This window comes from Equus asinus, chromosome 9, assembly GCF_041296235.1.
Source record: "Equus asinus isolate D_3611 breed Donkey chromosome 9, EquAss-T2T_v2, whole genome shotgun sequence".
In the NCBI taxonomy this organism is placed as follows: Eukaryota; Metazoa; Chordata; class Mammalia; order Perissodactyla; family Equidae; genus Equus; species Equus asinus.
This window is the reverse complement of record NC_091798.1, coordinates 77749811-77772686: the sequence shown is the minus strand read 5'-3', so window position 1 is coordinate 77772686 and position 22876 is coordinate 77749811. Positions and strand designations below refer to the sequence as shown.

Below are 22876 nucleotides of genomic sequence, written 5' to 3'. Positions count from 1 at the left end.
CAAGGGAGTTAAAATAGGGCCTTTGCCCCACCCCCCACCCCCACCTGCTACCGGGCCAGCAGAAGCCCGGCAGTGGGGATGGGCCGCGAGAACAACCTTGGGCTTCTGGAACTCCTCGCGGTGCTTCACGCTTGGTCTCTGGCAGCAGCAAAGGGTCCCGGTCGCTCCCGAAGGCCCCACCACCCAGCTCTGCGCTCAGAGGCATTGAGGATCTGGAGCCCCCTCGGTCCGAGCCCACCTGAGCTCCTCTGTTTGGAGCATGCAAAAAGTTTATTTTTTAAAAAATCCTCCTTCTCCGCTCATGGACAGTCCTTACATCTCCTACAGTGGTGGAGTCACCTCCCGTAAGCTCCTCGACTCCTCAGAACAAATCACCTGAATGCCTCTGCAAATGGGAAGCCCTGAAGGATCCTGGGGAGGGTATGCAGGGAGACACAAGTGGGGACAAATAAAACTCTTGTCAGAGGGCCTGCTCAGGATCCGTGGCATCACTGGGCCTTTTACTTGGAAAGTGAGAGTTGTATTCCTAAATGAGTTAAAGACCCATTTACCTCTGTCGTGTTCTATTCATCAAGCCACAAGTTGAGAGTTCCTAACATGAAACTATTTGTTTGCTTACACAACCAGCTGGGCGCAATTTCACGTCTGAGATATCTATCTGAAAGCGCCTCTCATTTATTATCTCTCCTTGTCAGCGAATCCGTTTTCCAGCTACCCCTCCCCCTTTTGGAGTTTGTTTATTTATTTATTTATTTATTTAGCTATTTATTTATTTATTTATTTACGGTGGGACTTCTTTGCCTGGGAAGACCTAAGTCTGGAATGCTCCCCGGGGAGCGGCCGCTCCCTGCGCGATTTCTGCTGCGCCCAGGGCGCGTGGACCAGAGGGCAGCAGAGGCGCGCTCGCAGTCACTGCTGACCCCCGCCGACTGGCGGGCCAGGGTGTGGGGTGGACCTTGGCGGACACTGCAGAGCTGTCTTTCTCCTTGGATGTCCTCCCTGCTAGCTCTCCCAGAGTAAGCTGCAACCACCTGTGGGAGGAGGGGGTGGGGGGAGGCCTGTGGGGGGGGGGGGGAGTCCAGGAGCCTCTCTCCGAGATGGGGACCCGAGATACGGATTTGAGAGATACTTTCACAAAGCCTCACCTAGTCCCATGGGGCCAATTTCTTCTTCGGGGCCGGAGCGCGGAGTGAGTAACCAAGATGTAAATAGTTGTGTGATGGGTTGGGGGAGGGGGCAGCGCATTTATTGTGTGTGCAGAGAGGAGAAGGCTGCACGTGGTTTCAATTTTGAAGCACAAAGAAATAACATGCAATGCAGAAAATAGGTTTATGAATGTAATTGAGAGGAAAGAAAACAATTAACACGGTGCAAGGTTGCACACTCGATTCTCCACCCCTCGCTTTCTCTTCTACCCCAATTTTGAGAAATCCGGATCATGTGAATAGAGTAGGTCTAGGCAGTTGGATCCGGCTGACAAGAGAACCCCTGATGGAGATCACAGTGATGGGTGGATAATGGTATCTATCCATCTCCTAGTTTACTAAGGCCTCCTCCAACCAAGCTGAAAGCAAGGATCAAATCCCCTAGTCCAGCGTATAAAATACCCCTAGTTGTAAAGATGGAAAGGAGAAGGGGTATCTGTAAGGGAGGGGAGAGGGAGAAAGAGAGAGAGAGATAGCGAGGGATTTCTTTAAGACAGACCAGGCTGGTCTCTGCAAGCTATCCTATTGTGTTGATTTAGAAAGACATTTGCTGTATATAACGTTTAAGGCTGATAATATCATTGCGCAGCCAGATAAATAAAGCGTTGGCCCAACGGTGGGGTCAGCGATCGATCTCTGGGCTCAGAGGAAAAAGGAGAGAGACAGGGTCGTGCACAAGGCTCTGTCTGTGTGCTTGTCAGGCGGCGTGCAGGAGCCCGAGTGTGTGTGAGCGTCAGGGTGTGCGAGAGAGAACCAAGTCTTCAGCTGGCCAAGAGGCTCATTAGCATTCCTAACCCATGGACCTGCGCTGACAACTAACAGAGATATCCCGCTCACCACCAGGCCTCCTCTCCTTTTGTCTTCAGATCTGGAGGAGAAAAAGATTTCTCGGTGGAAGCTGGAGCCTGAACTTCCATGTGGTTGTTGGAGATTCAGGGTATAAAAAAAGACATTCCAGGATCTTGCCTGATCTTTCACTCTGCTTATAAAAACTTCCCTCCTAAAGAAGGAACTTCTTTGCTTTTCTCTCTCAAAGTGTAACACGCTTGTTGAAACTCCAGCTTAAATGAGAGGGAAAATCCTCTGAAAATATTTTGCCATTTCTCCTTGTTGACATGCAGAGAGGTGGATGTTTATATGTTTGGCTCACATACGCATGTAAAGCTGGTACTTTTAAAGATTCCTAGAACATAGCAACCAGGGGTTGTTTGAGCTTTTTGTTTCTCTTCTTTCTCCTGCTTGGTTTTGTTTTTGTTGTGATAAAATTCATCTTTCTATAATGAATGTGCTTATCACTTTATCACTCTATGTTGTTTAAATAAAGTACACCTTTCAAAATTAAGCAGGATCTAATTTTGTATTAACTATCAGAAATAAGCAATTTTAGAGGCCTCCACTAGTCTAAGAAGCATTTTAAAATTATACTCATTCATGCAGTTTTAATCACCTTACACCTATTTTGGGAAAAGTGTCTTTTAAGTATCTCCCAGGGCTAAATATGTATCCACTTTGCTCTCCTAGATCCTGTGCCTTGAACTCCATCAAACAAGGCAGATAGTTTTACATTGCACTGTACAAATTATCCCATGTTGACAGATGTTTGTCACTTAGTAACTTCTTTCCAAGTTTTCCCCTCCCCTAAGCCTTCTTTCTTGCTTGCTTTGTTGTTTTAAAATATGCATGTCTCTCACTGGAATGCCAGTCACGAGTGCAAACTTTGTGTCCAACCTCCCACATGAAATGATCCTTTTAGAGGGAACTCGATATGTCTCAATCTGCACTTCACTCAAAGCCTCTGGGTCCGGGCCACTCACCCACTGGTCCTGGCTCCAAAATAACTCAGCAGAAACGAGTTTCCAACTAAAAATCCCCTCGAATGTCTCCCAGGGAAGAAATATAGCTCCTATAATTAAAGGAGGCAACGGCCAGAGGGGGATGCAGCCGGCAGCCAAAAAAAAAAGTAAGAGTTTTATTTATTTGCTGATTGAACTTGGGTTGTCATGACCAGCAGGTTTATCCACACTGGAAGCGCTGGAGGTTTGTACTGTGTGTGCACAAGAGGAAGAGGTGGGGAGGAAAGGAAGGGGAAGGAGAGGATGACATGGAATAGGAAGAAAGAAAGAGATGAGGACAACTTTGGGAAAGAGAAAATGATCTCTATGGGACAATGCAGGGAAATTTCCTAGCACTGGATTTGAGTAAAACCTTGCAGCTGAGGAATATGGGGGGGGGGGGGAGGTTAGGCAGAGGAGATGAGAGGTTACTTACAGTAAACTCCTAAATGTGTGATATCATCAGGAAGAGGAAGACTTTAACTGCTTTCCCTAGAAAAGTAATGTGACAGCAGGAAAATTATTAGCTATGCTGTGTGTGGCAGTTTTGGTATGTGGGGGGGTGGAATTATGAAGCGAGGAACCAGAGAGAAGGGAAGAAGTTCCAGGACTCAAAGCAGAAGTGTCATGGAGCCAGAAGCCCTCCATCCTCCTTGGCAAAAGTTGCCTGGTAGGTGTGGAAGTGAAATCTTCTCTAAAAGACATCATCTTTGCATCTTATTTTCATTAGTTTCATCTATTTGAGCTGATCCTGGCCTTAGAGCCATTTCTAGGACGATTCAGCTCACGAGACGAAGAACACCTCCCCATCTTCTCGACCACCCCCCAAAAGCTTCAACACAGGAGGACTCAGGCTGGGCAGCTCATTTCTATTAAAAAGGCAAAACTTTAGCACTGATGAAAAACAGATGAATTTTTTCTCCCTCTCTCTGAAACAGTTACTCTCTTTTACTGATGTGAAGTGACGTCAGCACTGCCCGCCCTATCCCCTTGGAGAGAAGAGAGAGAGGAGGAGGGGATGGAAGGAGGGAGCCGGGAGAAAGAGCTAGAGAAAAAGAGAAAGAGCCAGCCGAGAGAAGAGGGGAAAGGGAGGGGGTGGGGAGGAGAGAATGAGAATGAATATCCTCCACTTTTTGGCCAAAATTCCACAGAGTGGGCAAAACAATGCTTTAGAAGCCCATGATTGATAAGACACCTTTCTCTCCTCTCAGCCGATCTACATATTCTAACATATGGAAAGCTTACAGGCCCTGTGCACTTATAGAAGCCGATAATGCATTAGCTCTCAGCAATATTTACAGCACCACTTTTAATACACACCAGATGGTTCGCGACTGTGCCGCCTCAGCCAGCTCACTCCTCGATTTTACTCGGCGGCACTTTGTTGCAATTACGCTCCATGCTGAGACCAATTTTATTGGTGACCTATTTTTCATATTTGCAGCATTTTATGTTAAAAATCTCCTCTCTGGCCTTTTTGCAAAGGGCAGCGCTCAGGAAGGGAGAGCTCAGGAGGACGGCGGGGCTGTTTAGGTGGAAATTAATATTTATCATGATGTTCCATACCTCGGCTTTAAGTGAGTAAACCGGATAGACATAAGTACTCCGGTCATTATGTTTGTTCACTCACCCCCTGTTTGTCAGACCCCCACGGACTGTCTACACGGCGCGCTCGCCTCAGAGTCAATACATCGGACCATAAATATTGTATTCCATTAATTATCAAGCCACTGGCTTATCCTGGGCGCCGGCGTCCTCGAGCGGCGCGGGGCAAATGAGGACGCTTCCTGAGCATATTTCTAGGCTGGGAACCCCGCTGAAATTTCCGCGGTGCCTGGGAATTCCTCGAGCCCGAGCGCCTGGCTCGGCCGGCAGGGCCTGGGGCCGGCCTGCGGGGGAGGGGGCGGCGGCGAGGGCCCGCGCTGCCAGGAGCGCTCGGTACCTGTTATCTTGCGACGCAGAAGGCCACAGGGAGAATCCCATTTGGCACGCGGGGAAAGCCTTTCAACTTTATCTCCCGCCATGTAAATATCCCCGAGTGCCCGGCTGAGGGACTTTGTTTTGCACGGAACAATATAAATATCCTATTTGCTACAACGCAGGTGCGCTCTTCCTACCCAAACTCTTTTTTTTCCCTTCCTCGTTTGTAGTAACTCTTTATACCCCCTTCCCCTGCTTAAAAAAAAAAAAAAAAATCACAGATGTTTACTTTATTGATATAACCTATACCATGGTTAGGCTGAGGATAATATGCCTCAACTAACAGTCATTTAGCAAATAATAGAGGCGTCCTGGATGCTTTCCAACGTTACACATGTACTTGGTCATAAAATGATACGTGAAAAAATTAACATCTGCTTTCCTAAAATAAAGTGTGCCAAGTAGCTTTTTATGAATGCTTTCCTCATTTTCAAAAGAAATATGGAGAGATAAACTGGCACCCAGATGTATAGCATATTTATAATGGTTTTAGGATTTAAAGGTAGCTATTCATTGCACAAGCCATTTAAAAACTGACGGTTTAAAAGCTGCTTAACCCCAGACATCTTTGCATCCTGAAGAGTCTTCCGAATTTTATTATTTAAAGAGGAATTTACTGTAATTTAATTGCATATCAAGGCAGAACTGTGTGCAAGTCGGGGCACACATAGCCTGAGCTCAACAGAAATTCCAGCTCGCCTTTTATTTACCTAATTTCTCAGCAAGGTTCCCAGGCCCTTAAGAAGGCAGAGCTGGAAAGTTTAGTTGGGCTCTTTTTTTGTTGTTGTTTAATTCCACTATTAGGAAATGAGGCCTACCTTTGAATTATTTCATTAGGATTTGGCCTTTTGGGGGAAGGGGTGGGAACCATAATCATTAGTGGCTTTTTATTATTTCTACAATAAATGGCTAGATTCTTTGTTGAATAAGCTGCTTGAATGTTTTGCAGATGTTCCACTTAGACCAAATCTGACCCTCTATTTCCTCCCAAATAGGTCGCTTAAACTCTCCCACCAGAGCGTTTACCGGGGAGCATACTCCCCAATCCAGGCAAGTTTATAAGTGGAGAACATATTCTTATGAAATTTCCACCTAACTGCACGCACACACACACACACAAATACATTTGCACACACACACACTCCCACCCACTGAGCCTCTGAGCGTGGCAGAGGGTAAGAGAAGAGAAAAAAAGACGAGAAACTGGTGAGGCGGAATGGAAAGGAGGAGGGAAGTCAGCCCAGTGGGTACATCCCTGCGCAGAGGCGCGCCCTCCCTGGGCCCCTCACCCCCCTTTGTGCTTTTGGTTTAAACATAGGAGGTGGCCCAGGTCTGCTTCCCCCAAAGTGCTGGGAATCTTGATTTTCAAAGTGCTTGGGGCGTCCGTCTGCCCGAGGTGTTTCAGGCTGTTCCGGGGAGCGGAGGGAGAGCCGGGCTCGCCCCGCCGTCAGCTCGGAGCATCCATCCCGCGGCCGCGCCCCAGTCGCTGCGGCCGCGCGTGGGGACCGAGGGGCTTAACAAAGGGCTACGTGGGGCGCGGGGCGAGGCCACGTGACGGCCTGGGCTCGGCATTGCGGGCCGGCGCGGGGAGGGGTGGCCAGCCCAGGGGGCCCGGTGGCTTCTTGACATAAAAAGCGCTGGCGGCCTGGGGCTGCTGCGCCGGGCCGCGCTCTGCCGGGATGAGAAGTACTTGTCTGGCTCCGCGTTGGAGAAGCCGCACCTCTCATCTCTCCAGCTCTTACTTGAAAAGCACTTGGAAGAAACTGTGTGTGCGGGGAGGGCCGCGGGGTGGGCCCGGGCCAGGCGGCGAGGCTGAGGGGGGCCGGCTTGTGGGTGGATGGGGAGGAGGTTGAAGAAACAGCTCCTTTCTGAGTGACAGGACTCCTTTTCAAAGGGCAAACAGGGGGGAAAAAAAGCTCCTAATATGAATAGGAGAATTTTCAACGTTTCGCAGAGTTACTCCCCCTCCCCCCTTTTTAAGACAGATCTTTCTTTTTTCTTTTCTTTTCTTTTCTTTCTGTCTGTCTTTCTTTTAGATAGGAAGTGTGCGCACAAAAGTATCTTGATGTATTACAGGAGGAAGAATGATCCATGAACTTTAAAAAATCTTCTTGGTGTTAGTAAAAATTATTGAAACATTTTACCATGGTTTTGTGGACTCACTGACCAGTGTGGATAAGGCGGCAGAGGGGTCACGCTTCCTCTTTAGTTGAAGGTGGCATATTTGTCAGGGAGAGAAAGGGAATATCTTACAAAGTTCTCCCTCACTCCGGTGACAAAACCTGTCACATCTTTACTTCTTACCAGAAAAGAGAGAGTGTTCTTATCTGAACACCTCTAAGGTGATTATTAGACGCCTCTGTGAGAAACCAGGTTGGGAGAGGAAAGCTCATCGCACACACAGATTTTTAAAGCCCGCCTGTAGTTGTAATTTAACCTTAGAAACACTTTTATTATCTCCAATCTCAACTCCAGCTTTTTTTTTAATTGTTGAAGGACCATGACTTATAGAGGAGAAAAGCTTCCTTTAAAAAAGATTTAAACCCACAGACCAGTTGTTTGTTGTTGTTATCATGATTATGATGGTTATTATGTCATCCCCTCCTTTTTGCACTTGATCTGATGAGAGAACTTTTTTAAAGAGTGTGAAATGAAGGACACAAAGACAGTATATCAATGAAAAGAAGAAAGTGGCCCTTTTAATGAGAACTAAAGAAAACCCAAATGTAGATGAAGTGTACCGTAAAAGCTGCTTCAAAGTCCATCTTAATTCCCTTGGGCTCAGTCATCACGAATATGTGATAATTGGGAGTTCTGCACGGAGGTAAGGCGGCCGTGGGGTGGGAGTCATGCAGATGCCCCTCCCTGCCCTATACTTCCAAATACATTTTAACCAAGAACTTGGAGATCCTACAGGACCCAGATTTGCCTACTTCACTTTCAAACGCTACCTGCCTATTAAGTAATTTCTTTTCTTCCTGAGTAACTGTGCTCTCTAAGGGAGCTTCGTCCTCCGCTCCACCCCACCCCCCAGCAGGTTGGTATATGCTGGGCCATATTCTAGGTTTTGACCATTATATTGTGATCAACTCTGTTTAATTTTCTATTTATTTTCGGACCTCAGCGTTTCTGGAGCACGAAAGTCCCCACAAGCAACACAGCAATAAATCCGAACAAAAATAAGACAGATTTCCTCATCGATGTGTAATAAAGTTAAAGGACATTGTTTTGTCAGACAAGCGCTAAGTAGAAAATAAATCTCAGAGTCTGGGGAAACAAAACGGAGCGCTGCTGGCATGTGTGTAAATTTACTTTTAAAAGCAATAAATCAATGTTAAATTAAACAGCTGGGTACCCTGTCTAGGAGAAGGTTCCATGTTTAAGAAGACCTTGATGAGAGAAATGTGCTATTTAACAAGACACTGAAAAAAAGTTAAATTTTTATTGTGATCCGAGGCAAGACTGGCCTGGGAACTTCTCTGAAGTTCAGAGAGGAAGAGGGGAAGAAGAGGCAGTGGGAATTTCATCGACATTCCATCCTCAGATCTTTACATATGTTTTCAGGCACAAGGAGACAAGGAGGTTTCATAAACATGTTTTAGATGTTCTGTAAATTGTTGGTTAAGCTCTCACATCCTTTCTTTGTTGGCTTAGGTTTTTCAGATGGGTTATGATTTTTGTGGAATTTTTTCTGTAAATACTATAACCTGTGGAGATATTTTAATGAGCACATTGACCATATTCTTATCTAATGCTCCCTTTATCTTCAATGTGGCTGTGTTGCACAGTAAACAGCATAGTAGAAAAATAAAGAGAACTGTTATTTCATATCTATGATGCCTGTTTTCATGGAGAAGCAAACCTAAGACTGGAGTTGCATCCAAAACTCAACTGGAATATTTTAATATTCATTTTCTAAGGTTTTTTTATTTGGTTGGTTTTTTTTTTTGTTTTTTACAAAACACTTCACTGGGAAAAATTGTATCTACGGGGTAGGGGCAGGAGACAGAACAATAGAAAAATCCAAGCTCTGGCTCTGTATTCTAAGAACAACGTGAATCAATGAGTTATTACAAAGGCAATATTCAATAGCAGGAAATTAGGAGTAGTTTTCAGCTAGCATGTATGTACACTGGATCCCCCCCCAATCTTAGAATGAAATTCCAGAAAGACTCAACAGAAGTACTTTAGAAAGCAGACATATTATTGAGATGGACCCTCTTAGTCTTTTGAATTCAGACCAACTAGTTTAAAAGAAAAATATGGAATTCTTGCTTATAAAGAAACCAGTAGATTATTCTTTACTTTCTTCATAGCACAATCCCAGAAGCTTTGTTTTGTTAGCCCAGTTCCACAGAATATTCACATAATTAGGTAGCATCATTCAAACCTAAAAATGGAGATAGTGCTGTTTTTCCCCTCGAGCTACAAACTCACAGGGGTATTTGGCAGCATCCTAGCTACCTTTGACTTTTCCTCAGCCGAAGGAAATATCAAAGACCCGGTTGCCTGGAGAAGAATAAAGTTATATTTATATCTAGAAGGCTGCATTCAGTTTCCATGACCATCCATGGCTCGTTAGGTAAACCTGGGTCTCCTGCCACTCAGAGAGAGCTTGGATTGCCTGTCAGGAGATGTCTGGGCAGCCTTGTAAACTCGCAATGACTTCTCAAATCCTGCTAGGTTTTCCCGGCGATGTGCTTTCCTCTCGCTGAAGCCCTGAGAGTCCTGTCAGCCCAAGGTGAGCCTTTCAGGTGGTGCTTTGTCCCCATCTGGAGAGGAAGGGGCAGGATTAGTTAGACACTGGACTGGCTTAGGGGGTGGGGGTGATGGGAACGGAAAGGCCGCCTTGTTCTAATTAAAGAAAATAAGCAACCCTGTGAGGAGCTGTCCTTTAGCCTTAGCTCGAGGCAGAAAGGGTCTGTCTCACCTCAGTAGTAAAGTTTGTTTGAGCTGGCTGCTGGGGCGAAGAGCAGAAACCCTCAGGTAGCGCTGGGCTCAGGTGAGACTGGGCCGGTGGTTAAGTTGCAGCAAGTGCATCTTGAAGTCCCCCTGTGCCTCCCAATTCCCTGGTCTCTCTGTGCTCTGTGCTCTCCTCCGGCGCACTTTGATTCTAACTTTGCTTGCTAGATGGCGCTCGGTGTCTCAGGACCTTCCATTTCAGAATTAAAGCGGCTTTTTAGCACAAGCACCGTTGTTCTCAACTAGTTGTGGGTATTTGATTAGCACAGTGCTGGTAATGTTATTATTGCCCTTATTTTTGTCACCCTTGTTCACGCTTTGGTTAAGGGAGCGTCCAGGTAGGAGCTTCCCATCTTAATCTGCATAAGAATAAAATTTAGAGAAACTCTGCACCTGAATGTGGGGCACATGTATGGCTCAATTACTCGTTCTGATGCATTTCAAAAAGGACTTAAGTAACTTTTCCTGCAGTGATCTGACGGAGGTTTTCAAGAAGAAGACAAATCAGCAGGTCCAGATGGTTATTTACAATCCTTGGGTTTTACCCCCAGAGTCCACCTTTCGCTTCCACCACGACTACCCATTTCTACTTCAGGATGAATTAAACTGATCATAGGGAACTTATTACTTTCACTTATCATTATGGTATATCATTAATTGATTTAAAAAATACTATAATTTGTTTAAAGCCTAAACACTAAAATTCATGTCCACAAAGAGATGTGTTTTAATATTGGTAATAAAAGCCACCACAAATCTTGTTTCACAGGAAGGACAATTTGTGGATTCTAATGTATATTTATTTTGATCAGTAGGTGATTCTTCTCAGATATTCAAAACACTTTTTTTTTGGAACTCTTTTGTGTTGAAGTACAAAGAGACAGAAAATCAATAGTTCCAAGTTTCTGATGGAAAAAAATTAAGATAAACCAAAAGGACCTGTACATTGTTTTGTCGAATGAAGATGTCACTTTCACAGCACCCATTGCTCTCATACTATTGTGTGTCCCATAAAGAAAAGGCTGCAGGTGAGGAAGGCAAATGAAAAAAAAAAGCACTCCACCTCTATGTAGACATTTTACAAGCACTTTAATAAAAGAGAGTTTACCATGTTATTTGCTTTTAGGATTTAGGGAACTAATTTGTATAGAAATGTTCCATCTTTGGGAAAATCAATAACACTCAGAGCTGGGAGGTTTGGAAACCTTTTGTCAAACCTTGGCTGCTTTGGTGAAGAACCTCACAAAGTCTCTCTCTAGGTGTGAGGCTGAAACTACCAGGCGCTGAAAACCTAAAGCGGAAAATTTACAACTTGATCAGCCCCAGCCACACACCAAAAAACCTGCTACTGGTGCAAACATATGTTCCAGATTAAGTTAAGCAAATGGCTCTCGTTTTCACAGGGTTGAAAGTTGATCATGAAAATTCAGATTTGAGTGAGTTGTGCTTCAATGGGTCACCGGATCCTCGAATGCTTAAAAATCCCTCCCAACTGTTTACTCAAGAGATTTCATGTATTTTATTACTTTCTTGAGAGCCTAGTTTAGAATCTCTTGCAAATTTAATCCAATCAGGTAATATTTTCCGGGAACACATATAGTTTTAAAAGTTGGCTAAGCTGGAAACGAAGTGTATTCTTCTCTCTAAGTTACACTGCTAGATAGCTAATGTGCAACTCAGTTGTTCTAATGCTTTGTCTGTTTCCTCACATACATACTAACTTTAAAAAGCAGAAATAAAACTGTAGGATTTATTTTAAAGTTCCTTTAAAGTTTCATTTGCCAGAGGAGTAGATGATTTTTTCCACAGAATGGGATAAAATAAGGGAAAGTGACCAAAGCCTTTAATTATGTCAAGAAAGACTGAAATCATGGTGTTTCTTTTAATGGGGTAACTGTCTTTTGCGACCTCCCTGTGGTCATGCGGCCATCGCCCAGCTCAATTATTTGAAGACCAGTCAGGCAACCAAGATGTCATGTAAGGAAGTTTAGAATTAGCTCCCGACTTTCCCATCTAGGTAGCACCCTGGGCAGGTCGGAGAGGATGGAGCCCGCATCAGACCCCTCCGGTCCCTTCTTGTGTCGTTGCGGGAGTCGGAACTGGTTCCCCCTTACCTCCAGCATTCCAATGATCATCCTGAAGATTTTAACCTACATTACCATGAAGTTTGGTAGTTATTGTTTACATTTCTCCCTTCCCCAAGGGGTCTTGGCAAATGTTTAAGAGATTATTGATCTCCAAGAAACCAGATAAAGAAGTCTGTTCTTTTATAACATATGAAATACATACTTTTCTTTAACTAAATAGACGGTGTATATTTGACACTGACAAATGGGCAAGAGACAGGGAAACTTATTTTAAAAGACTTTGACGGGGAAAAAATGGATAGGACAGCAGCAGTTATGTAAAAGAGTAGGGTTAGAATTAAAGTAAAAGCTTAGATAAAAGGAGGGCAATGGCTATCTATGCTGTGAAATGGCTTAAAATTTCACCAGACACATACAGGAGGCAAGCAAACACCATTGCAGAGGCTCCCTTCAGGGGGACCTAATCAGTATCACTTAATGTGTTGATGTATTTCTTTTTTAAAAATAAACTTCTTGTACTTCTTTCCTCCACATTTTTCTCTGGCAAAGTGGTCCTGAAATATCCACCCAGGTCTGGGAGTTTCTGATTTATTTAACCCAGAAAAGTCATTCTGAAACTGTGTCAAGAATACACTTTTTTTTAAAGTAAGAAATTCCTGATTAATTAAATAGAGATCTTAGCTACTCCGTCCCCGGGGTTACAAGGGAAATTCCCAGTGAAGAAAAGAGATTCCCGGAAACCCAGACTGAGGGAATAAATGCTAGGCACCCAGGAGTTCAGTAAGTGCTATCTATTCCACACAAAATCTCCACAATTCCCCCGCGCCAACAAAGGGAAGTCCCACGTCATTCCCCGCACTTGATCCCCTTTTCTTGCTCCTGAACCCTAGGAAGGTGAGAATGAAATATTCCGTTTATCCAAAGATGGAAGCTCAGTTCATGGAAAGGGGTCCCGAAAAATATACCAGCCAAAGACATGCAAACATTATGGAGATATTTCAGTCTCGGGTTCAGATCTTGGGGAGTCTATCCCAGTCTAGAATATGTGAGTCTCCAAGTCACTATAATTCAACAGGTCCCCTTTGCAACCCCGCTCACTTCAGCTGCCAAACTGCGTCAACATGAGTTCTCCTCAATTTTCGTAGGAGGCTCGTGCCGCTGGTTTAGATCGCTCCAGGCATGGCCGAGTCTCCCTGGCAGTTCAGACTTGTCTTAGTATTTGGGCAAAATGACTCGAGACCACAAGAAGGACCACATTATGAGGAAAAATTATCTTTGGGGAGAATTCAGCAGTGACTGTGCACACTAAAAAAGGGGGGGGGGGAACTTTGTGAAAGCAGCCTTGTAAGAAAAAACAAACTAAATTGTTAACCTGTGAAATAGTTAGTAAAATGTTTGTGTGTCTTAAGCGACAGAAAAATACAGTATTTTGAAGCTAAATTGCTGCTAACCTCAGGAATTCATGGAAATTTTTCATTGTAACACTATGTTAAATAAAGAATAATTTTATCCTGAAACGTATTGAAATGTAGTGAAATGTAACTCGCGTGATTATACAATAGCAATTTTGAAATCAGTTTATCAAGGCTATTTTATAAGGAAAGAAATCCCTTAACTTAAGATACCAGGGTTGTCTCCCTTTTTCACTTTCCTGACCCTTTCTAGTAAAGTTTGGATTAAGTTGGTTTGAAACTATTTTTGCACAATCGATATTTAATAGAAATTTGGGTTTGGCCATCTCACCTGCTCTAAACATAGCATTTTCGTCCTCAAAGTGGGTTCAAGAGAGTGGGAGACTAGATTAGAGTTCCAGTGGGAAGGAAGAGATTTCACTCAAAGTCCAACAAGTAAGGCGAGTTTCAATAAAGCAAGGTGCAATTTGAAATCTTTAAAAACTAGTCTCGTCTTAGGAGCGGTGACTCAAGTGTTGCTAGGGAGACCATGCAATGAAAAAGATGCCACACAGAAGTGATCTTCCTTTATCGTTCTTTGCTTAACGCGACAGTAAAAAAGAAAGCCAAGCAGGGAGACGTGCCGAAATTTGGAGCTTGAAGTTGAGGTCTGCAAGTAGGAGAAGAGGTGGTGGTGGGGACTGAGCCCGACGCGCCCCCTTTTTAGTACTGTCAAATAAGTTGCCATCAGGCTGTTTAGCGCGCCGTAGGGCCGGGCGCCCGCTGCAGAGCCACCTCCCTCGGGGCGGTAATTAACCAGTACCTGGGCTCACCCAACCGACCCGACAGCTTCAGCCACCGGCAGAGCCGTGGGACCGACGTCCGGGTGGGTCTCCTGGAACACAGGTCTCTCGCGACTGAGATCGGCAGCCCTGGGAGAATGTGCTCATAGTACGGACCTTTTAGAAACAGGAGCCGGTACAGATCTGGCCAGCTAAGGGGTGGTGGTGAAAAGTTGGCTAAAGTTGTGGGGGTAAGCCTTCTACCACAAAAATGACTGAGAGTGGAGCTGCTTTCATCAGAAAGTAGATGCAAATTCGGGGGGCAGGCAAATGTGTTAACTCTGGGGCACTCTGATTAACACCGGGCATAGAGCAAGCAAGGCTCTCCACCTACAAACTGTATACTTTTTAAACTCTTTATTGCTTTGGGCTCGGATCCTAAGATTTCAAGAGCCAGTTTCCTATGGCGAGGGAGTGGTCAGAGGGAGGAATCGGGCGAGGGCCGGAACTTCGGGGTTCTGGCTGAGCGGAGAGGGAAGGGGGCGCGCTCGGCGCTGTCCATGGTGCTGGGAAGACCGCGGCTTCATTTCGCTGTACCCAAACCGAGCTCAGGTGTAAAAGGGAAGAGAAACCAACAACTTGTGCGGCTGGGAATTTTATTCTCCCTGCGAATGTGGAAAATGTGCATGTGGATGTACAATTTAAACAGTACTCTAGGAGGGTTCCACTCTATTTCTCAGTCTGTACTGTCTGGTCAGCCAGCAACGTTAACTGGTATTGTAGGATGGACTCCTCTTTAAAGTGTTCCATATTTCAAAGCAATGTAATCATCAACTCTTGATGTGCAAAGTAAAGAGGAGGGTGTAAAGAGAAAGGGCGATTTGAGTCTTTAAACATATCCAAAGGCACTTCGCTATTTCCAGATTTGATACGATATAAAAAAAACAACACAGCATGACTTAGCCTGTTAGATAACATGAGTTTATTGAGAACGTATTTTTAAAAACATAGATCCAATTCCATTTAAATAATTCTCTAAACTCCACGCTGGCCAAATGCTGCAGTTATACTTTTGTCAGCAAGAAAATAAGGAGCAATTTACCTATTGTAGTGTGTGTAAATGTGAAATGGTTAAGATTTCATTCTAAGTTCTAAAATGGTACTCTAATAACTGCATTCTCTTAAAACAAATGGAATCTTTTACAGGGCAAGTGAGTAGAAAGAAAGCAGGCTGCAGATAGAAATTATTTCAAAATTAAGATAAAGAACTAAATAGAAACTTAGCCTACTTAGTAGGTGAATCACATTTTTGTAAAAAAAAAGTTTTTACACACGTGTAAAATGTTTTTTACAGGAGAATATATATATATGCATATATATATAATGATATCATGTGACAAAATTTCAGGTAGAATATTAGCTACGTTTAGACAAAACAGAAATTTGAAAAACAGGAAAAGAATTTATTTTAATTGTGTTAATCATGAAAATCTTACTTAGCCCTGGCGACTTGAATCCATGCGACAATGAAGAAGGAAAAGGATGAAAATTCAAACAGCTGACACAATGATCAGCAGCAACTGACAGCATCTCATTTGGTATTTGATATCAAGCACTGGATCAATATTTGTGAGATCAATGCAATTTTAATGGTTTTCTTTTGAAACTGTATGAAAGCCAAATTGCGACACTGTGCTAGGGTTATTTTCAGAGTTGGTTATTCCAGGGGATGATATTAAGTAGTTTACTGAGGCAAAGCAAAAGCAAAGAGCAAAAAGCACTCCCCCCTACAAAACCCCCAAACCACCCCAACAAACCATCAATATTTCTTCAGTTGACAAATCCTGATTACCTTAGTACACAGGGAAGGTGTGAACATTTATTGGGAAAAGGCCATTTATTTAGTTATTGGTAAAAAAAAAAAAAGGAAATAAGCCTTTGGAAAATTATCTGGAGATGGGAAGATGAACTGGATCAGCGATACCTTTTTCAGACACAATGGGATTAGATGGTCCTTGAGCAAAAAGAAATGAAAATGATAAAAAGAGAAAACCTAGGCCTTTCAACTATGGGGTCAATCCCCTCACGTGTGGAATTCAGTGGGAAATAACAGATTTTTCTGTGTCCCAGGCAGAGGAGAAAACTGAGCCCTATCTGAAACTCGTAGCAAGGTTCCCACAAAGGTCAAATAGAGAAAAGAAAGTAATTAGGTATATGTATTGTCTATTATTTCCACGAGTTCATACCTTAAAAATTAAAATGCAAATACCTCTAGCTCAGGGACACATAGGTCCTCACCCCGTAAACCTTGAAACGGTCCTCTAGGAGAGGTCTACTCTTCCTTTCTCAGTCTTTACTGCTTAGTCAGACAGCAGCGTTGACACATTTGCTTACCAACTCCTTTCGGATGATAAAAATGCTAAACTTGTATTTATTTATTTACAGATTCAATTTTGAGGACTTTTCATCGAGAGGAATGCTGGACCTTCAGTCCAAACAGCCATTTCTGGGGAGGTGGACGATGGGGGTGGCGCAGGTGAAAGTTTCAGTCAGGACGGTAAAAAAGTGAGACGTGGTGGTTATGGAGAGTGTTCCTGACAAGCAGACGTTAAAGTTTTTAGACTAAGAAAGAAAATGTCTTTCATTTGTAATTCAACTTTAATTAAAAACTTGGGAGAAATGATTTCTTTCTCACTTGCAATCATAGGGCTATTTAGAAAATTTCTGATGTCTGACCTAAAGACCTGTCATCCTTCTTCAAGACAGAGAATAAAATACTTCAAAAGTATGCAATTCTTAAAATTTTTTCTCAATATTTCTTTTTTCTAATGTTTTTCTTGATGACAGTAAGTTGTCTGATAAGGGAACTACCAATACAGTATTAAAAACAGATCACTTCAAATAAAAGGCACAGTACATGTTTCTAAATGAAATTCACAGCTAAGTCCTTTTGCAGCAGAATTAAGTCATGCACCTAGAATATTCCTTAAGAGCCCAGGTAAAGGCGAATTTTCCAGGATTTTAATAACTCCACAACAGTCACTCTTCGCGTGTGTCTCTACGGTCTATTGTATTTCAAGTCTGGCAGATTGCCTACAAACTGAAGACACCAACAGTTTAAATCAATTTTTCTTTAATGAAATAAAGCCAACTTTCCACGCAAATACACATTACATTTACAGATGCAAGTGAACTTGAGGCATTTAAAAACACTTCTTACAATGCCTTGCAGAATTTGAACATGAAAAATTTAAAGAAAATAAGTTTAAAAACAACCTTGGTGATCAACATATATTGACTACCTACTGTTACAGACACTGAGAAGACATACACAGACTGTATATGTTGTCTATTTCTGGTGGGATGTGCATATGCAGCCCGTGGGTGTAGATGTATACGTGTGCGTCTGTGTGCACACACGTGTACGTATATGCGTATATGCATAGTTTCTATTAGGTGTTACAAAAACCCCTGAGTTATTTTAAAGAAGGAAATGAAATTTATGTTCAATCATAGTTAATTCAGACTTCATTTTGCTTAATCATAATTTGACCAATGATTTTTTTCCTCATGGCATGGACAGTACTTAGAATTTAAAAGTTTCGTGTTCCAAAGATGCTGCTCTCCTTAAGCCACTTTGAAGTAACGCTAGTGAGTCTAAGATCCAGATCTACATGTTAATCTTTAATTTTGCCTTCAAACAGAATTCAGATACAAAGAACTTGGAAAGATTTCGAATCTACTCAGGAGAAGAAAACTCTTTAATTTTCTGAGGAGTAAAAACTCCCCAAGAAACTTCATATAGCTTCTTAGATTTTGCTTAGCATACGTGATAAAACATTGATTGTTGCAGTTTGGTGACCCATGAAATTTGGGGGTTAGTTTTCTCTTCAGACCAGAGCATATAATTATGCAAATAAAGAGCTGTCACTGATCTAGTGAAATACTCACAAACACATGCACTCTGAAATTGGACAGAAAAGTGAAAATGGTTGGTGATGTGATGGTGCCATGGTTTGTTTTCCTGCCAAGTTTCTATCCAAGTTCATTATTCAAATTGTAAACTTTAAAAAGAGACATATCATTCTTGGGGTGGTGGTTGTCTTTTCGTTTCAGATTCTTTGTATTGGTACAGCAGGCTGGCTACAAAGTACAGTTCAACATTATTCTACCTATGACAGCCTCCCATATCACCCGATGTAATAGCCAAGGAAGAAAAAACTGAATGATCTGGAAAGAAAGATTCAGGGCCTCTCTAGATTTCCTTCTAGAAACATGTTTCACGTCTGTTTCAAAGAGAACCCAACTCCAACAATACAAAGAATATAGTGAAAGGTTTTGCACAAATCTCAGGGCAAAGGACTGGGAAAAGTTGCCTGGAAGGCCTCATGGATTAGGTCAAATTTCCATTTTCAAGCTTTCTACATTCAAGAGGAAAATACTGGTCACTGCGTGATATCTACTTAATGGTCAAACTTTCAGGACGATTTTCTCCTGTCTAGCAATTAAAGCCCACTATATAATATTTGGTGACTTTAACCTTTATGGTTCATTTACAATTACCACTCCTCTAAAACCTTTGTGCTAAGAATTAACAAGAGTTCTTCAATCTAACCATGCTCTTTGGCATCGAGGTCTCCCAATTCCAAAGTTACCATTGCACAGGCTCTTGCATAATTTTAGATGTCATGGCGAGTCCCACTGATGAAATCTGAGAAGGCTCATGTCAGACCACTGACTGCTAAAGACATCACTACATGAAAGATCAGTGGTGTGAAACTTTAAAAACATCGATCCAAATGAATCAATTAAATCAACATTCATCCCTCCTAAGTGTGAGGTTTAAAACTATCATTGTTGCTTTTTTTTTTTTTTTTTTACCCTACATAGATTTCGAGATAAACGCTGGAATGCTTTGATGGCCACTTCTATTCTTGAATCTTCGTTAATCGACTTTGTGCTATTTCCCTCTTTTCAACATCTTCCACTTGGTGTACATTCTTTACTTTTAGTACAGTGTATGACAGTTGCAAATGCTTTAAATCTGAAACCGCCTAACAAAGCTGATGCTTTAGGTAGGGTAGCTTTAAGCTCTGTGAAGTGTTGATTAAAAACCCTTTCCCAGACTCAAACTGATCTTTTTGGAGATTAATGGAATATTAGATAAAAGGAAGACGAACAATTCAAGAGACTCCCACTCAGTCACTCTATACAAGGAAGGAAGGAAGGAAAGTATTCAATTTTTGAAAGGGAGTACCTCCTGGAGTCTTTTATTTTATATTATTACAGCCCCTAATAAGTAATCATAAAATAACCACCACTATTATCCCTTTTTTTTGGCCACCCATATTTCAAAAATGAGAATGTCCCACATTTATTTAAAGGCATTTTTCTCTACAGAGGCATGGGGAAAGTTTTTGAGAAATTTTTAGACTTTCTGTAATAGTAATCTTTCTTAAATAAATCAGGATTACAGACACCAAAAGGAACTCGTCAGTTTGCAGTTACAAACTATGATTATAGCAGGACACACACATGTATTTGGACTGGAACTCCAGATAATCCAGAGAAACATGAAAAAAAATCTAACTTATTAGCACTGATAACATAGTTACCATATTTGGTCACCCAGAGTCTCTCAAAGGAGTTTCGGGTTTTAAAGAAGGAAAAGCTGCAAAATAAATGTAAACAAGAGATTTTCAGATTAGATTTCACACCAAGAACCTATACAGGGATTTGGGAGCAGTTTAATCTCACCAGACTCCTTTTGGAAAACAAGTTTGTTTAAGATATATTAAAGTGTGATTTATAAAACAGTAGTTTAGCAACGGGTTCAAATTTCCTGCAGCTAAGGAGATATTTTAGATATTAAAAAACAAATGTCTTAAAAAAATGTTAGTTTTGTGGAAGGTCAATGGCAAATAGTGACTCAACTGAAGGTAGGATATTACCTTATAGCAACAACAATCGTAATAATAAGCAGCTATAAGGTTTAGAGTATCGGTGAATGCTGTGCCATCGTTCTTTTTAAGTTTCTGCTTTTATTAGCCTCCATACATGAATAAATGAACTTCTGAGCAAGAATAAATACGCTGCTGCTTGTTGGGAAAATTATTTTTATTTTAAAATGATAAACAGAAATATATAAGAAACGCCTGTGCTTTATCTTTTTTGGGGGGTATAAACAATAATGCAATCTGGGACGAAGCACAAAGCAGAAAGTTGAGAAAAGAACAATTATTCCAAGTAGAAGTTCCCCCTTCAAATATCCATGAAAACTTTTAACGGTTGCATGGTTACGTACCTTCAGAAAGCCTCAAAGCCATTAACAGGCTTTTAAGTTTTAACAGGACTATTTTGAATCTTAGATTTATCAACAACTCCTCGCTTCCCATCCCATTTCCTCTAAGAATTGAGTATATAATTTAAAAAAAGCCCACATCCTAACTTTAAACCTCTACTTCCCTAAAAACCTGTCTAAGGACAGCAAAATGGGGAGGAGATCAGAGAAGAAAGATCGTGAACACTTGTCTCCTCCAAGCAGGCGGGCTACTACCAACTGATGGTTGTTACTCCAGGAAATTGAGATGAATGATATTATTACATTTATACCAACAGACCCCTAATCAACAGGTTAAAAAATCCTACATTACAAGGAATCTTATCAGTTGTCAGCTGGAGGTCTGGGACAGTTTGCCTAGCTCTCTCCGGGTTGCTACAGCTCAGATCCACAAGTAGAAATTACATTTACACAACTTAAGTTTGCAAATAGCTCTCTATAGATAGTTAAACAAGGCCTAACAACTCGGAAGTTTTAAAGTATTAAAGGCAATTAAACAGTGATTTACTCTAGTTACAAGTGCTGGTTTTTAAAAAGAGAGGTGAGAAAACTGAAGAGAAGGAATAGGAGTGATCTGGTTTAAAAGCTGGGCATATTTACTTTGCTCTAATTCAGCTGCAGAAGCGTCACAAATTTAGCATTGCACAAGTGCTGATGAAAAAGAATGCAATAGAATCAGTTTCCTGTGAACATTTTCATATACTGAAAACACCACACAATTTATAACACTTTGAAAAATGTATTCAATCCACATCAATTCTCAAATCCTCTCGATGGAATCATTATTTTACACAGCTCACCATTACTTCTAAAATATAAAAAGATTGCAGACCCATGTGCTTGACATTGTTGGGGTTTTACATTTTAGGCCCTCCAGGAGCTGGATAAAATGACGTTTTGATTTTTCCTCCTATGTTGTTTTTGCTAAAATAACATTAAAAGATATGTATATATGACCACTGACAAAGATCACTTTAATTTGCCATCATTAAAACTGTATGAAGTAATTACTGTACCAGGATACCAAACACAGACATTATCAGTTTTAAAACTTGCCGAAATCAGTTTGTAATATAAAAACATTTTATCCATGAGTGGTTAAGTTATTTTTTTGAGGATTCAGATAGTTCTAAGTCATTCTGGGTACATTTTATCATGTCTTCAAATAAGGCAGGCATATTGTTGCACACACTTTAAAAAAGAATGAAAAAATCAGATCCCCATTTATTAGAAACAGAATCTTCACTAGGTAATTAAATTCTTCAAGTAATTAAAAATTGATAGTTAAGATTTAATATTTGAATTTAAAAGTCAGCAAAATCTTAACTTATTTTACCTCTTCTATTTCACAGTGTTGGCCAGATCTCAGCTGGATTAAAATACAGAACTGTTGAAACCGTAGGGCAAAACCCTAGAGAGAACGTGGACTACTGAAAATTACACCGCTGGACAGAGAGAAGATCCTCTACATCACGTCTTTCTCCTGCTGCTGCAACAGAAAACTAAAAGCAACATTTAAGCCCCACTTAGCCTTTCAGAAGGAAAAGGCTCAAGGGTACACAGCTTCATTTTCCTGATGACAATAAAAAATTCCATCCCTAAAAAGATCTAACTCCAGGAAAGCTCAGACTAGATCATTCTAGTTAGGATTAACCACAACAAACTTTCTCCATATCAAGATTTAAAAAGCAAAACTTAAGTATGCTATTTAAATTACAATGCCACTCAATACACATTATATATTTAAAAGTAAAATCAATACTAATGATAAAGTTGGAAATTCCATTGAAAATAAGACCTTTCACAAATACACTTAAAAGGTTTGCTCATTATTATGTTTTGGTTTAAACAATCTCTTCTGAAGTTAGAGACGTGTAAAAATCTCATTTTCAACTGGCAAGGATTTTCAGCGGTAATGTGGATTCGGTACTTTATAGATTTTTATGCAAACTTTTTCTTCTGGTCTCGAAACGAAAATAGATCGTTAGAGAACAATTTGCACTCCCAAAACTACATAGTACATCATGGCACTCATGTTCTGAATTTAAATTTGGCTTTTGGAGGGGTGGGGGCTTCCTTAAAAAAAAGGGGGGCATAAGACGCCCTCAGGGAAAAGCTCACTTAAAATGGAAGTTTGAAGTCTAGAATAAAAGTTTGCTTCTGTTTGGAGAAAAAACTGGACACGATGAAGGGGGGACGGGGGACGGCGGGGTGGGGGGCGGCGGCGGCGCGGCGGCGGGCGGTAGGACCGCGCAGACGCCGCTCGGCCGGCCGCGCCGCGCGGGCTCCTTGGGGGC

The 22876-nt window shown here is 41.8% G+C and overlaps 1 long non-coding RNA gene across 1 annotated transcript; it reads left to right on the top strand.

Annotated features, from left to right (window-relative positions):
* Nucleotides 1-779: 779 nt before the first annotated feature.
* LOC139046207 (uncharacterized) lies at nt 780-21245 on the top strand. Its single transcript, XR_011505941.1, has 2 exons — nt 780-1016; nt 16685-21245. It is a non-coding gene; the product is annotated as an uncharacterized lncRNA (long non-coding RNA).
* The last annotated feature ends 1631 nt before the right edge of the window (nt 21246-22876 follow it).